Raw genomic sequence first — 26,915 nt, forward strand, 5'->3', positions numbered from 1 at the left:
GCCCCCGCGAGCTCCACCCACACGGGGCCCGCCCCGCACCCCGCCCCGCCCCGCCGCTGTCAGTTACCGCCCAGCCCCTCCGGCCCCCACCGGAAAGGCGCTGGGGCAAAAAAGTCCCGCCGGCAGCCCCGCCCCGGCCTGGGTCTGCGGGAGGAGCGCGAGCTAAGAGGCCGCGGGAGGCGAGCGCTCCGTGGGGGACCCGTAGCCGGCTTGGGTCGGCTTGCGGAGGGGCCCCCCGGGGGAGCAGCCAGTGCGGGCGCGGCGGGGCGAGTCCGGCAAACTCGGTTCAGATCCCCCCTTGGGCCGAGGAAGCCCCCGCCCCGCGCTGCAGCACCTGCCGCCAGTGCCGGCTGATGCGTCTCCCGAGAGGCCCCGGCTTGCAGGCGGCCCATCTTCGCCCGGTCGCTGCGGCCGCGGGCCTGAGAGCGAGCTCCCAGGGCCGGGTGCGAGACGTTCGGCGCCGATTCGGGTCTCGGAGCCCGCGGTCTGCAGGGTCCAGGCTTCGCCGCGCAGGAGCTGGTCCCCCTCCCCCCACCCCGCCCGGGACGGGGACCCGACTCCCTGCACGCGGCCCTCGTAATTTAAAATAAAAGTCCTGTGGCAAAGCGCCGGAAGGGTCCCTGACCTCGCGGGGCTGCGGGCAGAAACGATGCGGTGATAATCAGAAGGCCAACCGGTTTTACGCAGCGCCGCGGCCCCTCTCCTGGCCGTGCCCTGGGGACACGTTTCCCGGCCCTTCTTGGAAAGGCCACCTCCCGGGTCCAGACGGGAATCTCTGGCAGAATCGCCTGGCCTAATTCTCTGCAAAGGAGTCTCCAGAAGTCTGGAGAGACCCCAAAGTCACATTGAAATTTAACAGTCCCCCAGCTCTCCATTCTCTGCCCCCGGACCTAAGTCTTGGCAGCACTTTAGCGCGGCCCGTGCGCACCCTCCTGCCCGCTGTGCATCGGGCGCCAGACGGACTTCAGGGTTAGGGCTGAGGGGAGGGTGGGTTCTGGGGGCAAGGGACACGGAGACGAAGGAAAACAGGGTTGCGCCAGATTTAAACTTAAAAGATGAACAGAGCGCCAAGCTTTGATGAAGGACATTGCAGGTTCACACAAACAACTTTCCAAGAGAATGAAATGCCTATCTTTTAATAGTTTGTTTTCTCACTATAACACTTTTTAAAAACACTGGTATAACAATTTATTCTATGAGTTCAATTATTTGGAGAAAATACTTTTAAACTGTTCTCCATAAGCAACTATGAGAACTTATGGAATTTGTCATGGAAAACAATTATAATTTTGCTAGTAGTAACAACTTCACTGATGAGAATGCCACCCAGTTAATAAAATAGCTTCCTCCTTTTGAGACTTGAGTTTGAATATTCTGATCCAGTTGGCAGATTCTAGAGCTATTCACCATCCCAAACCCTGTGACCACATGTCCCAGAGCAGGGCACTGGGACAGGCACCATTTGCTTTGCCTGTCCCTGAGGCAATGCCTGAAGACACCTGCAGTGACACAGGGAGCATTTTCCTTCCTCAAAGGGCCATTCGACTGCTAGTTGTCAGCGTCTGAAAACACAGAGAAGGGCCAAGAAAGTGGGCTCTGGAACTAAGCCATCTGGGTCAGTTCCCTGGGGCTCTGCCACTCACTATGGGATTTTCAGCAAGTTACTCAGCTCTTGTGTCTTGCGTCTCATCTAACACATGCCAGTGATAATGACAGTGACAACTAAAAGTGAAGACCAAAGGCCCGAACACTTGGATGCTGCTGGGCACCGATAGGGTGAGCTGCCCTGCTAGCCTGGCGCAGCCTGGTGTAAACCCAGTACCGCAAAAATAAACCAGGCCCTGCCCTGCTGCCTCTCCAGCCCCTCCTTTGCCCTCTGCCACCAGCCTGAGTCACCATGGTGGATGGCCAGGCCTCCGCCCTAGCAGGAAGGAAGCTAGTCAACAGGCTAAGACGTTGAGAACGGGGATGAGCCGGCAGAGAGTCTGTGGGCAGCCCAGGGAAGAGAACAAACTCACCACCCCCCATGAAGGCTATGGGAGAGGGCCGGCTGCAGAGGATGTAGGTGGCAGGGAGGTGGGCCGTGCCAGGACACTCGTGGAGTAAGAAGCAACTAGCTGACCATTCTGGGTCCCAGGAACAAACTATTGCTACCAGTGATAAAATAATTGCTGATTTCTCATTCCACTGAGTAGTAGCCTGTTGTTGAAAACTGCCATCGGAACACCCTTTAGATGGGAGGATGCTCCATTCTACTTGTGTTTCAGCCCAGCCAGTCCTGTGAATGGCTGATCTTAGCATCATCCCCACTCTAGGACAAATGTCAAAGTCTATACTGTAAGTTGAGTATTTAACACGTCTTCCTTGGTGTTATTATTTGGGTCCCAGGGCCCCAGGAATAAAGTGTGGAGGGTCCACAGTTGCCTTCTGTTGGTTTTGGTACGAATAACTCTCTAATGGCCCCTCCTCAAAGCCCCCTTTCGATGCAGTCCCCCCTACAACCCCTGGCCTTTTTTAACTTACAGCAAGGTCACTTGTGAGGGTGGAGACTGGGTGACTGGAACCTACCAACTTGGTGCTGGGAGAGCCTGCTCAGAAGTCAGGGTAGGGGGCGTGGCTACAAAAGGTGACATTTGTAGAATGGAAACTGTGGAAGTACACAAAGTTTCTAACCCAGTACTCACAGCTCCAGAGGTGGCTTGGTGGAGCAATATAAAATCCTTTACCCTGATGAAGACAAAACTAAAATCACCTAAGAGTCTGAAACAATCAGACAAGAAGCCCAGGTTTCTGTCCTCAGAAAGGTGCACAGAAGAAACCCAAGGGCACCTTTGAAAGGCCTGAGGGGTCTCAGGAAGAGGGTGACTGTCCGTCTGGACCAGGCCAGCAAGGCCCAGGGCCTTGTGAGGTCGATGCCAGGACTCAATTTTCTCCTTCTTTTGGTAATGACGATTCATGGACAGCCACTTCTAACAAGTAGACTCTAAATTTCTGGTCCCTTCCTCCAAATTTCCAGGTGGTTAATGACCTGTAAACACACAGAACTGACTTCTTGAGGTCCCTATTTAAGCCCAGAATCTCTGCACTTAGAAAGCACTTAGGTTTTGTGAAAGGTCTGTCTCGGACATTCTTAAAAGTTACCATGGTTGTGGTAGGATTTTGTCTCCCTCTGTGCCCTCTCAATGAAAATTAAATGCCCCAAACCTAAAAATCTGTTCTCAGAAGTATAAGAGACTCCTCAGCAAAGAACAAAAGATAAATAAAATGGTCTAATTTTGTTCCAGGAACTTCAGAATCATAGCTAACCGGCCAACGCCAGGACATTTAACCAGTCTGGGGCCACGCCCGACCATGGTTTGCTTTGTCTCCATGGTGCTGGTCTGTTGCTAGGCTCACTAGCTCTGCTGCCGTTGGTTCTACGTGCAGGGGCCACAAAGACAGATCCTTTCAGGGTGACAGCACACAGCCAGAGGCAGACGGGAGGACAGAGTGGCCCTCAGCCTCCCCCATTAGTCAGATAACTAACATGAAATCATTTTTCTAAATCACAGCCCTCACGTCTGTTTTCCATGAACATGAATCACCAGCCATATTGATTACAGTGAATAAACATCTCTAAATTACTTATAAAAACCATGAGCTTACATTTATTTTATTACTTTATTTGGATCCTTTTGACTAATATCTAAAAACATGTCCTATCATAAAATGTGGTTCTTGAATTGATCACCCAGAATTTGTGCAGCATCTTTCAGTTCATAGAGCACTTTACGCACACACTGAGACTCACAGGGATTACAGAACCTGTCCACAGACGCATGTTGGAAGCAGGAAGCCAGGTTTTCCACCCAAGTCCCCACTAAAAGTCTGAGCCCTTAGCACATTATGGTGGAAAGCACCCATCACACTGCCTGACACAGGAGCTCCTTCCCAGCCACCCAGGGGGCCTCACTGGGAACAGGCATTCAGCAGGTGGGCTTGGTGAATGCCCTTAGCTGTCTCCCTGGGCTTAGCCTGGACCAGTAGCCCTACCTCCCACTCCAGGGGTGTTGGCAAAGCAGGGCACACACCCAGCTCGACGCCAGGAGCTGGATCTCCCAGTAAGACCAGGAGCATTGGTAGGAACATCAAACGGGGCAGCCAGACCTTGCCGGCTGTCTGCCCCACGGTCAGCTGGCTCAGGCCCAAAGTGAACTTGGCCTGTAGGTCCTGACTGTTTCCAGGGGGCAGAAGCACCCACAGCAGGAGAGGCTGGACAGCAACAGTGAGCGAGTCTCCAGCGTCCGATGCCGCTCCTGTGTCAGGCTTTACACACAACAGCACGAGTCATTCTCACCACGACCAGCCGCTGACGTGATCTCCCCCACCCTTCCTTCGACCCCCCAGACTATGAGTGGGCTCCTCTGAAATGGGAGCATGTTCTCACAGCTCCGGACTTCATAAATGATGGGTGGGTAGATCAATGGATGCATGAATGATAAATAGAGAACTAATAAAATAGAGAACTTTGGTGGGTTATCATTAACTCTCATTGAGCTTAAGTATTTTATATTTTTGTAGCAACTGGAAATAGAAACTCTTAAAACTGACATGTTTTTAGGATTTTTTTTTTTTTTTTTACATAACTACCCAGCACCCAGCAATTCACCACATTTCTTTTTCATCTAATCAGTTTTTGGTTTTTGTTTTTTAAATCGCGTTGGCTATTCTAAGGAAGGTGGTGAATTTGATTCTCGGTTGAGCTGGATTTGAAGTGGTGGCGGAAAGCCTCAGCGGAGGTGTCCCAGAGGAGCCCAGCACAGGAGTGATTAGTTAGAGGTGATGAGACAGACTGGGAGCCTGCGGATAACAGAAAGGAGACGGAAGGAAGGAATCTTGGGATTTTACAGGACGTGGATGAGATGTGTAAGGAACAAGCCGAGGCAGAGGAGGGGCAGCTGAGAAACAGAAATAGAGGCGGCTCCTGGAAGCCTCAGAGTGAAGAGAACAAGATCAAGAACATCTTTAATTTGCAACTAGAAAAACCTCAGTTATTGTATTCTATTGTGAAAATTCTACAATTAAACACTTTCAATGATTCGTGCGTGTATAATAAAGAGTAGACTGCGGCCCCGGGGTACGGCAGGACCAAGGGGAGGTTTGTTCATTTGATCACAGGTTTTTTAAATTTTTTTATTTCAGGAAATTATGGGGGTACAAACATTTTGGTTACGTGTTATGACTTTGCCACATCCCAACCATGATTTGAGACGTGCCCTTCCCCCGCTACAACGCTCACTGCATCCGTTATGAGTTTACCCACCTCCAACCCCCGACCCCCAAAGAATATTACTACCCTGTGAGCACCTTAGTGTTGATCAGTCAGTGCCAGTTTGATGGTGAGTACATGTGGAGCCTATTCTTCCATTCTTGTGATCCTCACTTCAGAGGATGGGCTCAAGCTCTATCCAGGAGAATATAAGAGGAGCTAGATCACCATCGTTTCTTATAATTGAGTAGTATTCCACTGTATACATATACCATCTTTTATTAATCCACTCATGGATTGACGGGCACTTGGGTTGTTTCCACATCCTTGCTATAGTGAATTGTGCTGCCATAAACATTCGAGTGCAGATGTCTTTATTATAGAATGACTTTTGTTCCTTTGGGTAGATGCCTAACAGTGGGATTGCTGGATCAAATGGTAGTTCTACTTGCAGCAATTTGAGGTATCTCCAAATTCTTTTCCACAGAGATTGCACTAATTTGCAGTCCCACCAGCAGTGTAAGAGTGTTCCTATCTCTCCACATCCTCGCCAGCATTTGTTGCTTTAGGATTTTTTTGATACAGGCCAATCTTACTGGAGTTAGGTGATATCTCATTGTGGTTTTGATTTGCATTACCCTAATAATTAGAGGTGTTGATCACAGGTTTTTAAGGATGGAAGAGACTCAAGAGCCCAAGGCTGGAGGCTGGAAGGAGAGTGAGAAGAGACAGAGTTTCGGGGAGGCCTGAGAACCCGCCAACTTAAGGGGGTGCAGGGAGAGGGGAAAAGCGGGAGAGGGAGCTACCAGGCACTGCCTCCGAGTACTGACCAACTCAGGATTTGACCTGATTCTGAGCTAAATGGGAATATGAAAACGAAAGTGGGCAGGAGAGGACAGATGACAAGAAGTAGCTGTCCCTGTGCAGGAACCCTGGGTGGAGAATTGAGCGAGGATGTGGACCAGGAGGAGCAGAAACTGAAGGACCTGCCACGGAGCCCCACTGGCCCAGCCAGGGCGATCAGTGCCCGAGCTCCGAGCCCTGGCGTGGAGCGCCACCAAGCCAAATAACATTGCCGAGGGGAAGAATCTGATCCACACTTAAAATAATTTCTAATGTATTTTACTCTGGAATTAAGTTCGTCTCCAGAAGTGTCCAGGAATAAGTCCGTAACAATCCTAAATGTATCCGTTTTTCCAGTCCAGCCCTCAGAATTGGTGATCCTTAAGGCAGACCAGAGTGGTCACAGAAACATCCCCTATACATGGTAACCAAGGAAATGGCCACAGACACATCCAATAAATCATCTCCTAGGAAAACCAATTCTGTTTTTCATTAACACGACGCACTGCAAATATCTACCAATTATTTTCTAAATCTATTGAAAACAAGACAACTAAAATCATTATGTATTTCTTAGTCATACAGGAGCAAACTCTGAAAAGTCCCCCTAGTCCACTCTAGTGCAAAGAAAAAAAAATCTATATATGTTTTCAGAATAGTCCATTTAAAATGATCAGAACAGATGGTGACATGGGGCAACAAGCTTTACTCTCACAATTGTGTGCAAAGCTAACAGAATACCCCACTGACAAGTAAATCAAATATTTCAATACATACGTAGGAACAGACAATAGCAATTTCAATAAAAAAAAGAAAGCAGTTATTTTTTTCAGATACCCATTTATTTGGCTTCGCCTCAGTAATCCTGCCTATGAGTTTAACATTCCAGAAAAGACGGAATGTCCCTACAATCAGAGCCCTGAAATAATCTCTGCCCCACTAGCTGAAAATCCAGAAACTAGCCAGGCTACAAGTGTGGCTGACAAACATCATTCACAGAAAGGACGTGTGGGGAACACAGGCTTTATAGTCTGAATTTAAACAGTTCCTATAGCAAACAGGGAAATTTAAGGGTACCTAAGATGGATTCAGAAGTTTAAAAGTCAGGCACTGCAGCCAAACAGCTTGATATACAGATTACCTGATGGAAAGACAGACAAAAACATCAGGAAAAGTGAGCAACCTTCCAACCTAAGGTATAGAAATTCCTAAAGTAGCATCCTTAAAATACTCTTTCCAAGAAAATGAGTTCCCTGAAGGAAAATAAAGACTGAAACACACTTGAGCATGCTACTAAAAACATGCCCACACTCCAACACAAGGGCTTCCCCTTTACGCTGTAGCCCCTGAAATGTGGTTCGAAGCAGAGTCATCAGCTGTCAGGCCACAGGAAAGCACCAGATTATGAGCTGCTGCCTTACCAGCCCTTCATAGGAACTGGATATCTTTAGAAAAGACTTTAACATTTAAAAGCCTCACCTTTGAAAAATGAAGATTTTAGATGAACTTCAAAGGAAGTTTGAGGAACAGCAAAGAACAGCCGTCGGGAGAGATGTTTGGCAGAAGAGTGGAAATTCTGGAATAACTGGAGATCAAATAGCCACTCCTGACCACGTCACCTTTATACCCTTCACCTGACTGGGCAGCTGCCTTTGCATAATGGCAAGGGCGTGGCGCCCCTCCCCCACTGGAGGCTTTCCCAGTGCTGCTTCCGACCAGCGGGTTTGATTCTGGTTACTCAGGTGATATGGAGCCCCCTCCCCTCATCTCCCCTTCAGTGCCGGCATCTGTGTCAAATGTGGTTTTGGACTCGACGGGGAAACTCTAGCATAAATGGAGAGCAGGGTTCCCCAGCTCAGCACCACGGACACCTCTTTGCTGTGGCGGCTGTCCCGTGCATCAGCACTCCTGGCCTCCACCCACTGGATGCCAGCAGCATGCTCCACCCCCGCTGTGACAACCCAAAATGTCTCCAGACATTGCCAAGTGGCCCTTGGATCTAGAGGGACTTGTACCGCATCCGAGGTACCCACACTTTGAAGCATGTTGACTTATCAACTTATACGGATGAATCACCCCAACATCCATGGCAAAATATGCACAGAAATGATGGCCAAGATGGAAATACGACAGCACATCATCCAATACCTGTGGCCCTTTTTTTTCAAGTAAGAACTCAAAAGGTGGGCGAGAAAGTCGGCACCGGGAACACTGAAAGATGGGGCGTGGGGGCCACAGGGTGGGAGGGGGCAGTCATGCCAAGGCCAAGGCTGTGACTGTGGGAGTCAGTTGAAAGACTGAACATATGAAGCGAGAAGGTCAAAGAACTGAGTTTTGCTTCTCACCACCCCCGGAAGGCCCGTCGCAGAATAAGCGACGGGAGAGCGAGCAGCCCTGCACCCGGCACAGACAGCGCCAGGGACTTGGGCAGAAGCCCTCCAACTGCCAAAGCAGAGGTTCGGCAGGTAATCTGAAGTCCTGCTCTGCTGCTTACTAGTTTGTAGTTCCAAGCAAATCCCATGACCTCTGCCAGCTTCCCGTGCAAAACAGGGAGAGACACAACTACCAGACAGGACTGCCCGGGGACTGCAGAGAACGGGGGACCCGAGTCTGGCACGAACAGGTGCCCCTACAGAGAACCTGCAGCTGTTACTTTACTGTACACAGATGATTTCTCCTGCAAGACAAGGGGCTCTGGAATCACAATTTACGTAGAGGTTAGAGATGTCATGGGTAGAGACCAGTGTCACTCAATTAGCGTAGACTGGGTCTAAAGTTTTCATCAGCATTTTCTGAACACTCAGGGAGCTTCTGCTGTCTTTCAGGCAGCTGCCCCCCTTTGAACCCAGAATTTCGTTGTTGCCTTATTGCTATTCCCAAAGCCAAGCTTTCAGTGTTCTCAGTCCCTAGACAAGGATATTTGGATGACTATGTCAAAGACCTACGCGTGGAGACAAAGACTGGAAGGAAACGCAGAATAAACAAAGGGCTGCTCTGTCGAAGTGGTGGAACTGTGGGAATTTTCTTGCTTTTGGAACATCCTTAGATATTGTTAGAATGCTCTTTCTACAATACTCAGGTTAAGGAACTTGAACTTTATTCAGGAAGCAGTAAAGGACCCACCTAAAGTATTGGAACAAGGAGGTAAGATTTTGTTTGAACAAAGAATGTATAAGCTATAAAAAGTCGAAAATCACGCTTGTTATTCTTTTTCAAAGAGTACTTGACCAGCCTCACCATTTATTCTACCAGGCTAACTTTAGAGTCTATTTGTTACTCTTTCAACCGACCTTCCCGCCTAAACTGGGATCTTATTTGAAGTGCATCATACGGTATCTGTGCAGCACTGGTTCTAGGAGCCACCCCCAGTACCAAAATCCACGGTGCTCAAGTCCCTGGTATGAGATGGCGTGGTATTTGCGCATGACCTTCGCACATCCTTCGCATGCTTCACATCATCTCTAGATTGCTTATAATATCTAATACTGTGTAAAGTCTCTGTAAATAGTTGTTATACTACATTGTTCAGGGAATAATGACAAGAAAAATAGTCTGCACATGTTTAGTATGGACAAAACCATCCATTTTTTCCCCAAATATTTTCCTTCCTAGGTTGGTTGAATCCACGGATGTGGAACGAATGGGTAGGAAGGGCTGACTGTGTTTATTAATCATCTGGGGATGGGTCAGCGTCTTTTCAACATAGAGTCTTATTCGGAAACAAGCTCTGTCTCTATTTTTTAGTGGAATGTGTCCCTCAGTAAATTATTGCAGTTTTCTTCACACAAGCCCTGCATATTTCTTTATTCCTTCATGCAACCCTGAATGGGATCTGGATCTTCTCTCTTTTCCATTATTTAAAAAATCATTATGGTGGGGTATGGGAATGCTTTGGATTTTTGTTTATATTATTACACACTCTCCCACTGAACTCTCAGTTTGAGAGTGATTCTTTGGATTAGACATATCCGTAGTCTGCATGTGGGCGCACATGTTATTTACTCCTTTCCAGTAGTGATACTGCTGATTTCTTATGGGTCTCAACATCAGGACTGCATCATCATTGTAATGTTACAGTGTCTTTGACCTATCCCTTTCTTCTTAAATTGGATGCTCTACCATTAAGAAAATAATAAGGACACAGCAGGTTTGTGAGTTAGTGTTTGCACTGTAGTAATACAGCTCAGGACTCCAGGCTTGCTGGAGTTTAAATAGCATTTACAGTTACCTGTAAGGTAAAAGAGAATAGTGCCACAACACACCTAAAGGGAAACACATTACAAGTCTCACAGCAAGACACTCTTCTTGCCTAAAGGCTAGAACCTAATTTTGACCAATAAAAGATTAACAGGCAAAGCAACTTGGAGAAGGAATAACACTCAAGTCAGTGAAAAGTTCTTATTATTATTGATCTCAGAATAGGATAACCAGGGGCACCTGCAGGTGGTACTGCCTGGGGCATCTTCACCTGTGGGCAGGTTCCCTACCGCTCTCTGTGTCTCCATTTCCTCATCGGTAAAATGGGGGTGGTAATGGGGCCTTAGTGCACAGAGTTTCCAAGGGTTAAATGAGTTGTTATGCATAACCATTATTTAAGCAAATGTAATGCTGAGTGTAAGTGCAGTGAAGATGCTGGGTCTACACAATGCAAGCTGCAAAACAGTTCCAGGGGCATTTGCTCTAAATCTAACACATTTCACAAAGGGATGTGGGAGTTAGCTTCTGCCCCAGACAAACCGCCCCTCCCCACTCGCCTTCCTGCCACACCCCAGCGCTTCTACCTCTCTCCCCCAGCCCCCAGCTCAGGATCCCCAGCCGGTATGTATGGCTGAGTGCAGGGAAACACACGTGCTTGTTAAACGTGCACACAGAACTCTAAGTCCTGCGGCTCTAGTAGGAGGAACCATATTACTTTTCTATAACAAGAGGCCTGAACTTGCGACAGTTATTTTTGTAGGCACCCAGTACTTCCTTGTTGAGGGTTATGATCTAGATGGCTGGACTTGAACTTCGAGAGCCAGATAAGGAGGTATGACTGTGTCTCCAAAGAATGGGGTTAGGCAATGGAAGCTCCTGAACTTCTCCTTTTGGGTGAAGAGACTTTCCCATGGTATAGATTTTAGAAAAAGGGGAAATTATCTGCCCACAGTGATGCAACTAACTCAGAGTATTAAAAAAATACATATGTTCAAACCTTTCAGCTCTAATATTCTGTGGTTGTTAAAAATATATGTCTTATATTTACAATAAAATATCATAGCTCCATCTCTAACTTTTAGCATCTTCATCTCCAAGAGAGGACAGAGGGACGGATGTACCCAGTGAGGAAAGTAGAAGTGAGGGAGGAACGGATGCAGCCAGGAGGGTGGGCCAACCCCAAAGGTAGCCACAAGTAAGCTGTGCTCGAGGTTCATGTTGGCTTAATAATATCAGATAATATAATGAGGAAAAGGGGCCTCCATTAAAATTTCAAATAATTCACATTCAATGCAAAAAATAATTTGCCCATTTGTAGGTAGATCCAACCCAAGTGTCCACTGACGGATGAATGTAGTATAAACAAAATGTGGTATATACACATAATGGAATTTTATTCAGACTTAAAAAGGAAGGAATCCTGTCACATGCTAAAATGTGGATGAACCTTGAGGACATCATGCTAAGTGAAGTAAGCCAGTCACAGAAGGATAAATTCTGTATGATTCCAATTATATGAGCGACCTCCCATAATTCATAGTGACAGAAAGCAGAATGGTGGGTGCCAGGGCTGCAGAGAGCCAGGAGTTAGTGTTTAATGGGGACAGAGACTGGGTTTGGGAAGATGAGAAAGTTCTGGAGCTGGATGGTGGTGGCAGTTGCAAAAACAATGTGAGTGTGCTTAACGCCACTGAACTGGACACTTAAAAATGGTTAAGATGGTAAATGTTATGGTATGTATATTTCACCACAATTTAAAAGTAATACTTTAAAAAAAAACAAAACACTTTTTTGTTTATGCAATATCACAAAAGGAAGAAGAAGAAAACCAGTGTGGAGTTTTTCCCAGAAAACAGAAGCTAAACTGTGAGTTCCAACAGACTCCTCATGAAATTGGCCACACAAAAGATGTGGAAATCTGTGTAGACAGAAGTCTTCAGAGGATGCAACCGGTGCACACCTCTGTTTTACAGTCACCTCCCCACCATGAGCTCTCTACATTTGAAATCCATGGAAATGGAAAGTCATCGTGCCCCGCATGAATTTTCAGGTTTCACTGGACACATAACAACTGGGACTGGCGAGGTGGCTGACTGCGCTGCAGCCGCTAAGTTCATTTTTAGGAAAGGAGGCAAGAAGGCAGGTAGGCAGCGTGCAGCACTGCTTGCGATAAGTGTGTGCATTTAAACCGTCTACCATGTGCTTGCACTAGAAAAGCAAGGCACAGTGGTGAAAATGTACGCTAGTCAAATTCATACAGACAGAAAGAATGAGGGCTGCCAGGGGCTGGGAGGAGGCACCCCTATTCTACTTTCTATGAATTTGGGGGGTTAGTGCTTAATGTGCGTAGAACTTCAATTTAGGAAGATGAAAAAATTCTGGAGACGGAGGATGGTGATGGTTGCACCACAATGCACTTGAAACCACTGAACTGTATACCTAAAAATGGTCAAAATGGGAAATTTTATGCTATATATATTTTACCACAATAAAAATAATTTACACTAAAAGTTTTACATTATAAGAAATGGCCAGGTTGACTTCTACTTTATGGTGGTGTGCACACACACCGCCCGGTTAGATCTATGCAAAAGTAAACACACAACAACACAGGGCCTCAGGAAACACGCACAATAGCGCCAGGGCTGGCTTTATGTCATGGGGGATAGAGATAAGCTTTTCTTTCCTTCTACTTTCCAGTGTTTTTCTGATGAGCATGTACTACTTCTCAGGGGAACAATAACAAAGTTCATTTTCTTCCATAGCTAGTTGACAAGAAAGGAAGGAAGAACAGAGAGAAAAACCTTTCTGTTTTGTGTTCCTGGAGGCTTTGAAACCAGGCCCAGGAGGCTGCAGGGACTTAGGCTGGCAGCCGTTCCGGTTCCTCGGATGCCCTGGCAGGCTGGTGCCAGAAGCCCACGGGCCATTCGCAGAATAAGATTTTTAAATGCATAAAACAAAACAGAGTTACAAAGGAAATGGATTATTTTGAAACACATTATCAAAATATATTTTTAAATCCGTATACAGTGTATCAATCATAGTCTAGTCAGGAAAAAGAAACTACAGCAGCTATTTTAAGAGAAGTAATTTAATACAGGGGACCCACTAAACAGGTGTGGGACGACCGAAACGGCACAGGCGGTCATTTCAGGAATAGCTAAGGCCGAGGGCAAAGGGCTGGGTGACTGGGCCCCAAAGCTTGGAGCCGGGAGGGACCCAGACCTCCCAGCACAGGCTCAGACAGGGCTGACGAGGGTGGTTTCTGGGGGTGTGAAAAACACTAGAAACGGAACCAACAGCGGCTGCCAGCGTGAAGCCTGTCCCCGTTGCCGGGGTGATGCTTACAGAAACAGGAAGCAGGCAGGAAGGAGCTACTCCAGGATCCTTCCTCCTGCTGCACGACTGACTCCACTGCTCCTGTGGGCAGAGCCTGGCGGGCGCAGCTGGCAATGCCCAGCAGGGGTGCAGAGCTCTGGCCCCTGCACCCCGGGTGGGTGAGGAAGCGGGGTTTGGAACAGAGACAACAAACAGCTGGACAACCAGCGCTTATGAGTGCTTCCTTAGCAGTGCGTGAAGTAATCAGAGCTAACGTCTGCCGTAACACTGACATAGTGATGCATGCAGTGTGTGAAAATGTCCGTGATTTCTGCTGGTGATGAGGTCACGCATACTTCTAATACCACTGAAGTTTTTTGCCTGCATTCATAATTGAAGTTAACGCTACTGTTTTTCTCATCCAATTTCAGGGATCTCTGAAAAGGTTAAGAATCCTTCTGGGTGTTTCAAGGTGTCCAATACAGTTCTTTGTCTTCCTTAATTTTTGCCTTCTGCTTTTAATAGTCACATGATTGACCATTCATACCAGGTTTTTTTTTATGTTTTGAAAGCAAAAGTGTAATAATGCAAATTCATGCCTTTCTGCACAGCTCTCATTTAATCGATACAGATTACCACTCCTGCACAGAGTGAATAGTTAGTAACTTTTGCATCTCATTTACCATATTATACCATTTCTGAATGCCACAGAAAAGAGTGAAAGAAAACATACATGTGCACTGACATCCTTACGCCCACTCATCTGGGGGAGTGCGTAGATCCCTGGGGGTCTGAGGGCTCTTTCCTGCAATGCCCCACCACTCCACCACCACCTAGATGGTGCCGAGCACCAGATCTAGATTTCTAATCCTGACTTCTCCGAGCCTCAGCCCCTGCCGGCTGGACACCTCTGTCCAGACGTCCCAAAGGCACCTCATATGAGACACATCCCAGATGGAACTCCTCTTGCCCCTGGAGTCCTTCCCCTGCACGTCCCGACCTGGGGGGCGGGGCACTACCCACCAGTGCCTCCTGCAAGGCTTTATCAAGCATCTCTGTGCCTTGGTCCCTCTCCTGTAAAGGAGGGACAATAATAGTAACAGCCGTGTAGGGCTGGATTGTAGGGATTAAAAGCAACGATACTTTCACACAGCACCAGTAGACAGTGCTGGGCGTGGCACAGAGCCTTAGCTCAGTGGATGCCCACAGATGCCAGCTGTTGGCACGTGCCTCGGGTCGGCCTCCTCCCACCTCTCGGTTCATCCTCACATCAGCTCCTCTCTAACTGCACAAACAGCCGACGGTAACTGTGGTGAGTGCGTGGCCTGGCACAGACGCACCCCCGCACCACACCAGCACGGGATGCAGACAGAAAACACGGAGTGGTGCCTTCTCCTGAAAGGAGACGTGCGGAGGGTGGGGGAGAAGCCACGGCCAAACTGCCCCTACTCCCCACCCAGCTCTTCCTGATGGGGTCCTGCATCCGCCCGCGGCCCCCACCACTGCCCCGTCCTCTCCAGGACCAGAGACAGAGACGTCTGTTATGCCTCCTGGTGGCGACTTCGAGCCTTGGAGAGTGAATCCCCATGTTTCTTTTTTTCACTAAACAGTCTATAAAAATTCAACAGTATTTGTAATAAAAGAAAGCCCAACCCCTAGCTGAAGAAATCAGTTAACAGACTAACCAATGCCAGCCTTGTATTTAATATAGAGACAAGGCCACTCCTTTATGTTCTCATAATGCGAATGGAGGCACAACTCGTTTTAAGTCTGTCCTTTATCTAAAAAGTTTGAACACTTCCACCGTGTTGCAAAAGAATTTCACGACACTTTATGAAGAATTGAAACGGTGCAACTATTTACTACAGATACAGTATGTTGTGGCTACTCTGTAGCAATACTTGAAACACAAGCTGACTCCAATGGAGAGGTTATACTTAAAGCTTCAATATAAGGGAAACACTTAAAAATAAATATCATCCACTTTTAGATACTCGTAAGGTCTTATTTCAATATAAGATAGAGTAGATATTCCCTAAGAATAATCAGAAGGAAAACAAATTTAAAACACACTTAGTTCAATATTTTTTCAAGAACAACATAAATTTGTATTGAGGGTTACAGAAAATTCCCTGCTTTCAATTTTGAACGAGTAGTCTGATCATGGTGGATACCTAAGAATTCTTAAATCTTCTATTTATTCTCGATTTTTTTATTTTTCAAATATTAGATTTTCATTGAACACAAAACTCTAACTCTCTTGCCTAAGAACCACATTTCCCACCTTGATTTTAAGAGATGCACACTGCCAACATATAGCTATATATTGGCTACTGTTTTTACAAAAATCACTAACAGAACAAGAAGTTGGGGGGGGGGGGTGGCAATCCTTCCCCTCTAAAGTGACTGTAGGTGCAGAGACTGAACCAGCTTCTGTGGATTCTACTGTAGAAACCATGGGAAGGAACAGCAGGGAGGAAACCAGCAAGAAAGGTCCTGTGGTCCACGCCAACAACACGGAGGGCCCGAGTCAGGCAGGGCAGAAGACGTTTCAGGGGCAGAGTTCACGAGGGACAGATGTGCAGGGTCAAACCTGAGTGGAGGTGGCCGGCCTGGGCGCTCGCTGTGAAGGGGGAAGCGCCTCTGAAAGGCTGGCTTTTAGGGCAAGAAGATAATTCCTACTCGTGGATAGCTATGCTTTAGTGAAAAATCGCTCAAAGTAAGAGTCAACACGTGCAGATGTGAAGATGAACAGAAATTGCTGTGCTGTATCTGAATGGCACAGGACTACAGATATAAACAAAGTGGGCTCCTCAAGGCAAAGATTAATTACACCTAAGAGGCCTTTTTAAGGATTCGTATTTTAAAGAGTGGTCTTACACTCAAGACCATAAATGATCACTGAAATGCGGGCAATTCAAGTATCACACTGGCAGAAATTCTAGAATGAGCAGCTCCTTTGATCAGCCTAATAACAAACGTGTTAAGAGAAGCCACTGATGATTACAGCACAATCACATTCGGAGTCCGCTAATTTGAAATGTGCCGGAAATTCCTCAGTAATTTCTTGCTTAATCAAAGGGAAGTTAGTTTTTTACTGTACTGGATACAGGTACTGGGTACAGGCGCAAGGATAACACTATGTATCCTAAAGGATCTAGATGTAAACTACTTCTGCCTGAGTAATTGCCTGCAGAAAAAAACAATTCACGAAAATATCAAGTTTAAAAAGAATGATAATTGTATCAAGTCATATAATTTAGTAAAAGATGCAAAAACCAAAATAAAAAGAAACTCAACCAGTTAACAGAGTAAAAGCATTAAGAAAAAAAGTTGCCAGACCAGTCAGTTACATCACCTAAATATAATTTACTTAGAGAGAGTGTCTAGTGTATTTCAAAAGGAAAACACACACACACACACAGACATGTAAATGGCCCTCGGCCCGGCCAGCTCTCCCCGAAGGGACACAACGCAGGGGGTGGGGGCTGGGAGACAGCCCCTGAGCCTCACCAGCACCTCTCCCCTCTGCCCTGGCTTCCTTCCCTGTCCCCAACTCACCTGTCTTCCTCGTGCCTGTGCCCTCAACTCTCCCTGCCACAGTTCTCTTTAGTGGTTGCTAGAATACCAAAGGCTCAAACAACATAAAAGGTATCATTGTAATGGGTTTGTCTCTGATTGAAAAGTGTCCAATTTGAAAGTGCCCAGCTGGACCCGTGAGCCAGCAAGAGAGCATCGATTCTGTGCCATCCTGGGTTTCTGGTGTGTGACAAGCAAATTAGCATTTGTGGGGTCACGGGCTGTGCCCGGATTTGTTTTCATGAGTTGATATGAAGTGTTTCAGAGCCTTAACTGATCTAAAAAGCCTCTGGCTCTCAGATTTGCACCGCCGTGGCACTGGTAGGATGAGTGTGTCATGCAGGTTGTCACATGAGCGACATAAGTCCGCAGCCACCACTTGGACAGGGTGCTCTTGGGGTTATTAGCAACGATTGCCAGAGACCTGCAGGGCTTCCCTCGGTTCGGAATCCCTGGACTCTCTTTGGCTGCAACAGGCTGGTTCTCCCAGGAGGTATCACGGGTCTGTTCGGAGCGGGGAGAGGGTGGAGAGGAACACGCACCGCTGTCAGCACCACTGACGTCCGCCACCCTCACCACCCTCACCCGACTTTCAGGGCCGATATTTCTAAGAGAGGAGGAGGAGGACAAGATGCTGCCGAGGATAAGGACACAACAGCTCACACCACGTGCCAGACATTGTTCAAATGCCTGACATACTTCGACTTGCTTACTGAGGAATGACCACGCTCTCTTACTTAGGTGAGGAAGCCAAGGCACAGAGAACCAGCTTGCCCAGGCCCCACACCCAGTGAGCAGTGGAGCCTGGCCTGCGGAATGTGCCACCTGGAGAGTGTCATTGTCACAGACACTCATCAGGCACGCACAGGTGCTGTGTTGGGCACTTCACACGTCTTGACTCACGGAAGCCTCAGCAGCCTTGCAAAGTCGGCACTGTCATCCCCCTGGCACCGCTGTGGAAACCGAGGCTCAGGGTCCAGTAATGCACCACGGTGACAGATTCAAGACGGTGCGACAGACCCGCAGCCAGCGGTGCTCGCCGTGGCGCTCTTTCCTGCCCCACCCCTGGCTTCCTCAGGACGAGTGAATGTTCTTCCCTCTTTCCTGGAACCACAGATGGGAAGAGGCCTCCGAGCGTGATTTGGCCTGGGCCACTGCTCCCCGCAGGCCGGTGTCATCACCCAGGCTTGACGAGTGAGCTGTGCACACGGCCAAGCAGACACACGGCGGAGTCGGCACAGACGGCCGGGCAGAACGACCTCCATGCCGGCAGCACTGCTCTCCGCCCCGCCAGCTGCGCCCTAACAATAGCAAGTAGCTTTATTTTGGACATTTCAGACTTTTTCCTCGCTGTGAAAATCCAATTGACAAATCATCCTTAGAATGTGCATCACTTTTTCCTTTTTAAAATTATAACCATCTACCACCATTTGTCAGATGTCCAAGAACACAGGAAAACCTACCCCTCCTAGTTGGTTTTCATCAAATGATTTGGTGTCTAATACTCAAATTTGTCCAAACACTGTCCTGTTCTTCTGCCAGAAGTTGACTCAAGCTGACCTCTGCGTGGGCATGTGCGGGCTCTGTGTCACACAACACGCCTCACACACAGTGGAAACGACGGAGCCCTCCTAGGCCTCAGCTCGTCAGCAACTGTTTCCTAGGAAACCATGTGATGGAACAGCTGGGACATGTTTAACGACATCGTGTTATTTTTACAGAGAGGACTGTTTGAGCTTTCACCCGAGGTGGAGCCGTCGCTTTGGTTCTACTTAACTCCAGCCTTCGTCGCTCACTCATCTGCCCAACATGTTTTGATGGCGTCAACATCTTCCAAGATAAAGCCTGGCAGAAAGATCTATTTTAGGTTATCGAGCACCTGGTTAGGCATATTTCTTTAAGGACATAAGGCAGATGTTCAGCTCCTAATCTAAACTGAGAAATAATGTTTGCAACAACCATGAAAAAGGTTAATAAGCAACCCACAAATCAACAAGAACATGCATACTAAGGATGTCCTTTGACTGAGTTTACTCCAAAACTTGTTTTGACAATTTGAAAAAGAACTTAGGATAACTAAGAATCCATTAGCGACCAGTTTTTAGCTATCAAATTTACAAAGCTGAGGTGATCACAGAGAACCCAGATGCAGGTGTACGCTGATACAACCTTTTTGGAAACAAGTAACAGGGTCCTTAGCCATGTTTATACTTTTTAAGTTTATAATTGCACCTCTAATAGTATAATCTAAGGAAATAATTTGAAATACAAAAAATTAGTTACCCTTAAAGATGTTCACAGCAATGTTATTCACAATAGTAAACAAACACAATGTTTAATGACATTGTGTTACTTTTACAGAGAGGAGTGTGTTTGAGCATTTGCTCAAGGTGGAGTCGCCATTTTGGTTTTACGCAACCTGTAAACAACCGAGGTGTCCAACCATGTACAGATGAAGACATGATGCCGCATCCTCAGAGCCTTATTCTGTGGCTATTAAAATCTTACAGAGCATTGGATACCTGGCCTGTGGTTAATGCTTTCCTTAAAAAAAAAAAGAAAAAGAGAATAAAAACTATATGCAGTATTTCCAAATATAATTGAGGCTATATTCAAAACATCATAGATAAAAGAATGGAGAAAAATAAAACAATGTTATTAGATCTTATGCTTAGTCCAGTATGGGGCATAATTTTTATTTTCTATTATTGTCTAAATTTTCCATATTATTTTTCTACAACAAGCATGTATTACATTTAATATAATAAATTAAACCTTTTCTCTCATCAACAAGGATTACCTTTCTTGAGGATTTCTTCATTTATTCAACAGCAACAAAAAACTGTTGTAAGCCAAACCTCAGGATAAATGCTGTGAGGATAATATGCAGCCAGTGTGAATGCTCCTGCTCCTGCCTGAGGAAGTCAGGGAGGGCTTCCTGGAGGAGCGGGCACTGAGGCTGGAGGGAGAGAAAGTGATGGGGAACACTGTTGAGTAGCTCAGTCTGATTGAGTGTAAGGTCCCCGGGGGAGAGAGACGGGAGTTGAGGCAGGAGGGCGGCGGCTGAGAGGCCTTGGGTGCTGTCATAGGAGCTTAAAATTTGTCCCGGAAGCTGCCAGGAATCATCGAGGATGGGAAAGAGAGGAATCATAGCATGAGGTTTGTGTTTTCTTTTTCTTTTTGTTTGTTTTTAAAGATGGTGTGGCAGATCCCATTCAAGGGGGGCCACAGTGACAGGTGTAGGGACCACTGTGACGGCATCTTGTGGTCTGGGAGAGAGGTCAGTGTTTTCTAGGGGTCACTAGGACACCAAGACAAAGATGCATTTGCAATGGGGTCAGTCCTGGAAGCAGACGGACTGGGAGGCTGGGAGGCCACCATGGGAGGGGACGGGCTTTGGCCAGGACAAGTGTACCACCCGCGGAGGGAGGAGCCGCTGTCCGGCTGGAGATGAAGACACCCGGATGTCGGGGTGCCAGGTGGAGTGCAAAAGAAGAGGGGACTCTCAGGGGTGACCGTGAAGTCACGAGGGTGGCTGAAACTGCAAAGAGAAGGTCCTATTGATGTGACGGGGAGAAGGACCAGAGCAGACAGCGTCACTCGAGGGTGCCGCGGCATGAAAGGACGCAGAGGAGACGGGAACAGGGGCTGTGGCCGAAGGACCCAGAGCGGGACAGTGGCCGGAAACACAGCTGCCACTCAGCCCCTGGTTGGGTAACTTCATTTCAATATCCTGAATGGATACCACGGAAACCACACAACAGGGAGTGTTCGATGAATGAATGAATGAGTGAAGATGTGCTCCACCTTACAATGCTGAGAACACACCTCTCAGCGTGGCTTCTGCAGCGTCACCCGGGGTTTGCCTCCCTCCCCTTGTCTGCCCCACGAGACCTCTCAGGGTCCCCCCTGTCTCCAGGAAGGCTCTGGCTCTCGCCTGTCATCCCAGCATCCTGGAAGGCCGGGGCGGGAGGATCACCGGAGCCCAGGGGTTGGAGACCAGATTGGGCAACATAGTGAGATCCTGACTCTACAAAAGATAAAATTATCTGAGTGTGGTGGTGGCACCTGTAGTCCCAGTTATTTGGGAGGCTAAGGTGGGAGGATTGCCTGAGCCCAGGAGTTCGAGGTTACACTGAGCTGTGATCACACCAGCCTGGGAAACAAAGTGAGACTTTGTCCCCCACCCCAAAAAAAATTCCTATGCCCAGGAAGAGACACAAGATGGATAAAATTCCCATCGGCAGGGACTGCAGACAATTTAAAAAGAAACCTAAAAACAATGGCAACTGCTGTACAATCTCACATTGCTTCACAGGATTTGTCAATGTGCCCATTTACAGACAACTCATGTATTTGATTTAGGGGGAGGAGCTGGATTCTAGAGCGTGCCATGTGCCAGGCCCCGTGCTGGGCCCTGGATGTGGGTCCTCTTGCCGAATCCTTACAACAAGCCCACGAGCTAGAGCCACTTTCCAAGTCAGAACACTGAGGAACAAAAAGGCGGAAGCATCCGCTCAAGGTCATGCGCCCAGTGGGTGGTGCAGCCGGGGTGGGGCCGCCACCCCAGGCCCCCCCCCCAGCTCATGGCCAGGACCCTGGGACGCCTCTGGGGGAAGGCTGTGGGCTCTTGGGTGCTTCGAGCCAAAGACGCGTGGGTTTAAGGACCACTGAAGCAGGACTGAAGTTGCCATGGAAACTCTCAGCATTTCCCATTCAAGGACTTCCAGGGGCCTTCCTGTGTGTGTGTGAGGCCAGGAGGAATCCTGCCACAAACCACCCCAGTGCTGACGGCAGTTGGGGGGTCTTCAGGCCAGTAGGGGAGGCTGTGCTTGCTGCAGGGGGCGGCATCGCCTACCCACACTGCAGGGGCTTCTCCCGCCCCAGCTCCGCCACGCTGGAGGGACGTCAGCGCCCCTCCCAACGCCACATGACACCGCTTTCACACGGTGTCCAGCTGCATGTTGATGAAGTTTACAGAGAGCACCTATGTGTGTTATTTTTGTAGTACTTTTTGGGCAGTTTCATAGCAGGAAATGAGTCACTCAGAATAGAACCTCAATTTCAAATATTGTGCTGACAAATAAATAAGACACTAAATTAAGATATTTTGGCTTGTTGGTGCCTCTGGAAGCCGACTCATTCTTCTATGGAGAGTGGACAGCAATCCTAGCCCTCTGATCAAAGCCTGTGAGAGAGATTGGGATCCCCGTGTTTCGTAGATTACAGATTACTTCAATTATACATGTTTTGTTCAAAAGCACAGGCTTGTAGGTTAAAATTATTTCAATATATAATATAAAAACATCAGAAAAATTCACTTTAGTAAATAAGAAAATTAGCATTTCTTTATTTTTTTTTTTTCAGAGACAGGGTCTCGCTCTGTCTCCCAGGCTGGAGTGCAGTGGCATCATCATAGCTCACTGCAACCTCGAACTCCTGGTTGCAAAAGGTCCTTCCCACCTCAACCTCCTGAATAGCTGGGACTAGAGGTGCCTGCCACCATGCCCGGTGGCTAATTTTTAAAATTTTTCTGTAGAGGCAGGGTCTCACTATGTTGCCCAGGCTGATCTTGAACTCTTGGGCTCAAGCAATCCTCCTGCCTTGGCCTCCTAAAGTGCTGGGATTACAGGGGTGAGCCCCTGTGTCTGGCCTCTTTCTTTTTTTAAACTAAATAACTATTGTATTTTACCTTAATATTTATGTGAAACCCTTAGCCTTTAGTTTCATTAATTTTTAAAAACATAAGTAAATGGCTCATTCCACAATAAGAAAGTCTGCATTATTTAACAGTGAATAAGAAGCTTTTTTAAATGTTTCATGAATACAATTGTAAGTATCTTTAAGAGAAGTGAAAAACTTGAAAATTATTCAGAGTCAGCACCGTGCAAGGGTCCAAGGACAAGCCTGAAGTCATTTACTAGCTTCCAAAGAAAACCCTACACTCAAGTTTATGAATGAAAATTCTTGGCTGTCACTAAATTCTGCAACGTAATGGAAAACTGAGGAGGCATGAAAATCAGTATGCTTCAAAAGTCTTAAATGGTCGCATCCTCTGAACCCAACAATTTCCCTTCTAGCGACAATCAAAAAGGCACACAAAGATAATTTTCCATGGATGTTCATCCCAACATTATTTATCTCAGAGAAACACGAGGGCTTAAGTAAATAAACCGTGGGAAACACAGAATACTATGCAGCCATCGGGTAGAAAAAAATAAATGGAGAATGATTATAAAAGGCAATCTGCTCAAAATTTAAAAATTAAAACAGAAAAGCTCAAGGAATGCAGGAAACACATGTCTCCAAAGACCAGACCTCACACCTCAAAGGGAAGTCCATTCAGCGTTTGAGCAGCTTTCCTTTCCAGGAGGTTCTCTTAGTGTGGAAACCCTGCCTCCCTGGCACTGTTACCCTCATACGCAACATAACCTGCTTCTTCCAAAGGTGGTATTAGGGCACAGGACGCACTGCCACACCTGAAAGCCACCTCCTTTGCCGGTGGACCTTGGTCTGGTCGGTGGTAGAATCAAGAACTAAGTAACAGCCACCAGCAAAGCCTCGGCCAGCTCACCTGCCCAGGGAACCACGCTGGGGAGATCACCACGGGCCTCTCTGCCAGGAGCCCAGCCCCTGCGGCCCGGGCCCCCCAAATCCCCAGCTCCACCGTGGCCCCACCCCGACCCAGTCCTCTGTGCCCCTTCCTCCCCCCACGGCTTTACTGCTGCTGTGCTGGCCCCACCAGGGCCCTCCCCACTGTGTTCCTCCACTCGGATCCCTTTGGGTCTCTGCAGTGGGGACACTGCTGCTTCTCCTCTGCCAACCTTCCCACCCCCGCCGAGGGTGACCCTCTCTTTTCTCACCCCTTCCTCTGTCCAGGCCCCTGGGGCACCATCCTCAACCTCTGCTCTCCCCATCTCCTTAGGGGATCTCGTGGACCCACGTGGCTTCAACCACCCCGGCCCACTGAAGACTCCTTTCTCCCCTACAGCCCAGCCAACATGTCTGAACATTTGCTAGACCCTTCCATGCGGGCAGCCCTCAGCTAAGTCAAACCCAATGTTTCCGCAATGGAACCCAACTCCCCCTCATTCCCCGCCCCACCGACCCAATAGGCTCCCTAGTCTCTGTAAGTGATACCCTGGCACTACGCCATCCTGCCCCAAGCATCCTCCTGGAAGCGTGGAAGTCATTCTGCAAGCCTCTGCCTTGGTCTGCTCAGGCTACTGCAACACAAGACCAGAGACTGGGCAGCATATGAACAAGGGAAATTGATTTCTCACAGTTCTGGAGGCTGGGAGTCCAAGATCAAGGTGCTGGCAGATTCGGTGTCTGGTGACACCCCTGTTTCATAGATGGTGCCTTCTCACTGTGGCTTCACGTGGTGCAAGGGGCAGATGAGGTCCCCTGGGCCTATTTTTTAAGGGCACTAATCTCATCTATGGGGGTTCCCCGCTCATGACCTGATCACCTCCCCAAAAGTCCTGCCTCCTAATACTGTCACCTTGAGGATTAGGATTTCAGCATATGAACTCTGGGGGACACAAACATTCGGACTGTAGTAACTTCTGTCCGTCTTCATCTCACAGAATGGTCACAATCTTTATCAGTCATTTTGTAAAACCAAAAATTCTAATCATTCCACTTAAACCAGTTCCAGTTTCTAATGTTAACCAATGCAGTTTAATTCAGAGAAAATAGGTTTCACTATAAATAGCCAGATCAAGAATGGGAACATAAAACTGTCCCAGTTATAGGTTTTATTAATGGATTTTGCTGCAGAACAAACAAGTGTTTCAGGTCAGTTTATGACATATTGTTAGACATCTTCAAATCCCAAGAGAAATGGAAGAAAATAAATTCAGTAGTTGGACCTGAAAAAAATAGTTTTCCTTATCTTGTCTAAGAAGTTAAGAGCACACGGCACATACCACATGTTACCACTCTGAAGGACAAAATCACACATGTGATGGTAAGAACGCTGGGTCGAATAGTGTCCTCCAAAACTTCACGTCCACCCAGAACTTGTGCATGTCACCGTGTTTGGAAATAGATGTAATCAAGTTGAGATGAGATCCTCCTAGATTGGTATGATCATTCACTGATTCCTTACAAGAAAAGAGAAATTTGCAGAGGGAGACGCAGACACACAGGCAGGAGACCACGTGAAGACCAAGGCAGCGACTGGAGGGATGTGTCTACAAGCCCAGGAACACCAGGGGCTGCGGCAGCCACAGGAAGCCAGAGGGTGGCTTGGAAAATATTTTCCCTCTGAGCCTCCAGAAGGAACCGACTCTGCCACACCTGGACTTCAGACTTCCAGCCTCCAGAACCACGAGAGAGTATATTTGTGCTGTTTCGAGTCACCCAGTTTGTGGCAATTTGTTGTGGCATCCCTAGCAAACTAATACACACGTGCTGTCCTATGTCACCCTGGGGCCACACGGACTAAGTCTTCAACCCTTTTTTACACTTTGCCCAAAGGAATCTTGGCGACTCCTCTTCTGGGGGCTGACAGGTCCCTGGGTCAGGAGAGCCTTCGCCATGCAGCCAGGCCCCGCAACTACAGAGGGTGGACTCAGAAAAGAGAAGGAAAACATTGCCATCTGTCTTTCTGGAGCTGTCCCCAGCAGAGCTCAGGGAACGTGTGCCCACACCTGTGCTGCCCGGGGACACAACGTCCCCCTGGGATGTGCTTTCTGAACCTGCACCGCTCTGTAACAGCTGTTAGCTGTCACTTAAAAACTCCATGGACAGGGAGGACAAGGCTGGTCTCCCACAGCAGAGAAAAGAACAGCACATAGAGCTATTTGCCCCAGGTGGGGACAGCCCGTGGGCCAGGGGCTGAGCGAGGGGGAGGGATTTAACCAAATCCGAAAAGAGAGAGGCAGGCAGGGGAGAGCAGCAGCCCAGCCAGCCAAAGAGTTCTGGGCAACAAAAGTTTTCACTGTCGGGAGCATCAGAGAGTTGTGGGCACGGTGACATCTGGGCGGACCGACACGCGGTCCATCTCTGTTTGTAGCCCGGCCCATTGCGCCCCCAGAACTAGCTGCAGCAAGACGAAGCTGAGTCTCCAAGGCGGACGGGAGAGTCACCAGAGGGCCCAGGGGACAGCTCAGGCACTTCTGGAGCTTCTGTCCAGCATCCCCCAAGGTCACTGGGCGGCCCAGGTACCCTTCCCTTTCGGTCCCCAGCCTGGATGAGACACCACTGCAGCAAGGCCTCTGCCCCCAGCCCAGCCCCAGGCAGTGTGGACCGAGGGCAAGTCAGGCTCCAGCGCACAGGGGCTGCCCCCTTGGGAGGGAGGCTGGGCTCAAATTTCACATTTTTCCCAAGAAGCAATTGTGGGAGTGAGGGTCCCCACTATCGGCTCTTTCAGAACACTCGCAATTGTATGGAATTATGAATTACGCAGCCCTTTCCCCCTAGGGGAAGCGTCTGCACGTTCGTGGCTGGGTCCCCCCAGAGTGCCTGTACAGATGTCCCCACGGGCGGTCGGCCAATGTTCTTGACACTCTAGCAGCCACGAGCCACAGAGAGCAGATCAGGCACAGTGCCACACGGGGTGCGTGAAGCCCACTCGGACTCAGAAGGACTGTGGTTTGGGGGTTCTGGAATTTGGATCTACCCTCCCCCAGCTCTGCACCCCGACTTCCCATGCGCTGTTTTGTCAGCAGGGGAACCCGCCACCCACCCACAACTTTCTTCAACAAGCCTCGGCCAGTTCCGG

General features: G+C 48.1%; 1 protein-coding gene across 1 annotated transcript in view; it reads right to left on the reverse strand.

The window, feature by feature from the left end:
* Positions 1–26,915, reverse strand: part of LRRFIP1 (LRR binding FLII interacting protein 1) — a 138,025-nt gene that overhangs the window by 77,731 nt on the left and 33,379 nt on the right. The gene's annotated exons all lie outside the window — the stretch shown is intronic.

The sequence above is a fragment of the Eulemur rufifrons genome, chromosome 1 (assembly GCF_041146395.1).
Source record: "Eulemur rufifrons isolate Redbay chromosome 1, OSU_ERuf_1, whole genome shotgun sequence".
NCBI lineage: Eukaryota > Metazoa > Chordata > Mammalia > Primates > Lemuridae > Eulemur > Eulemur rufifrons.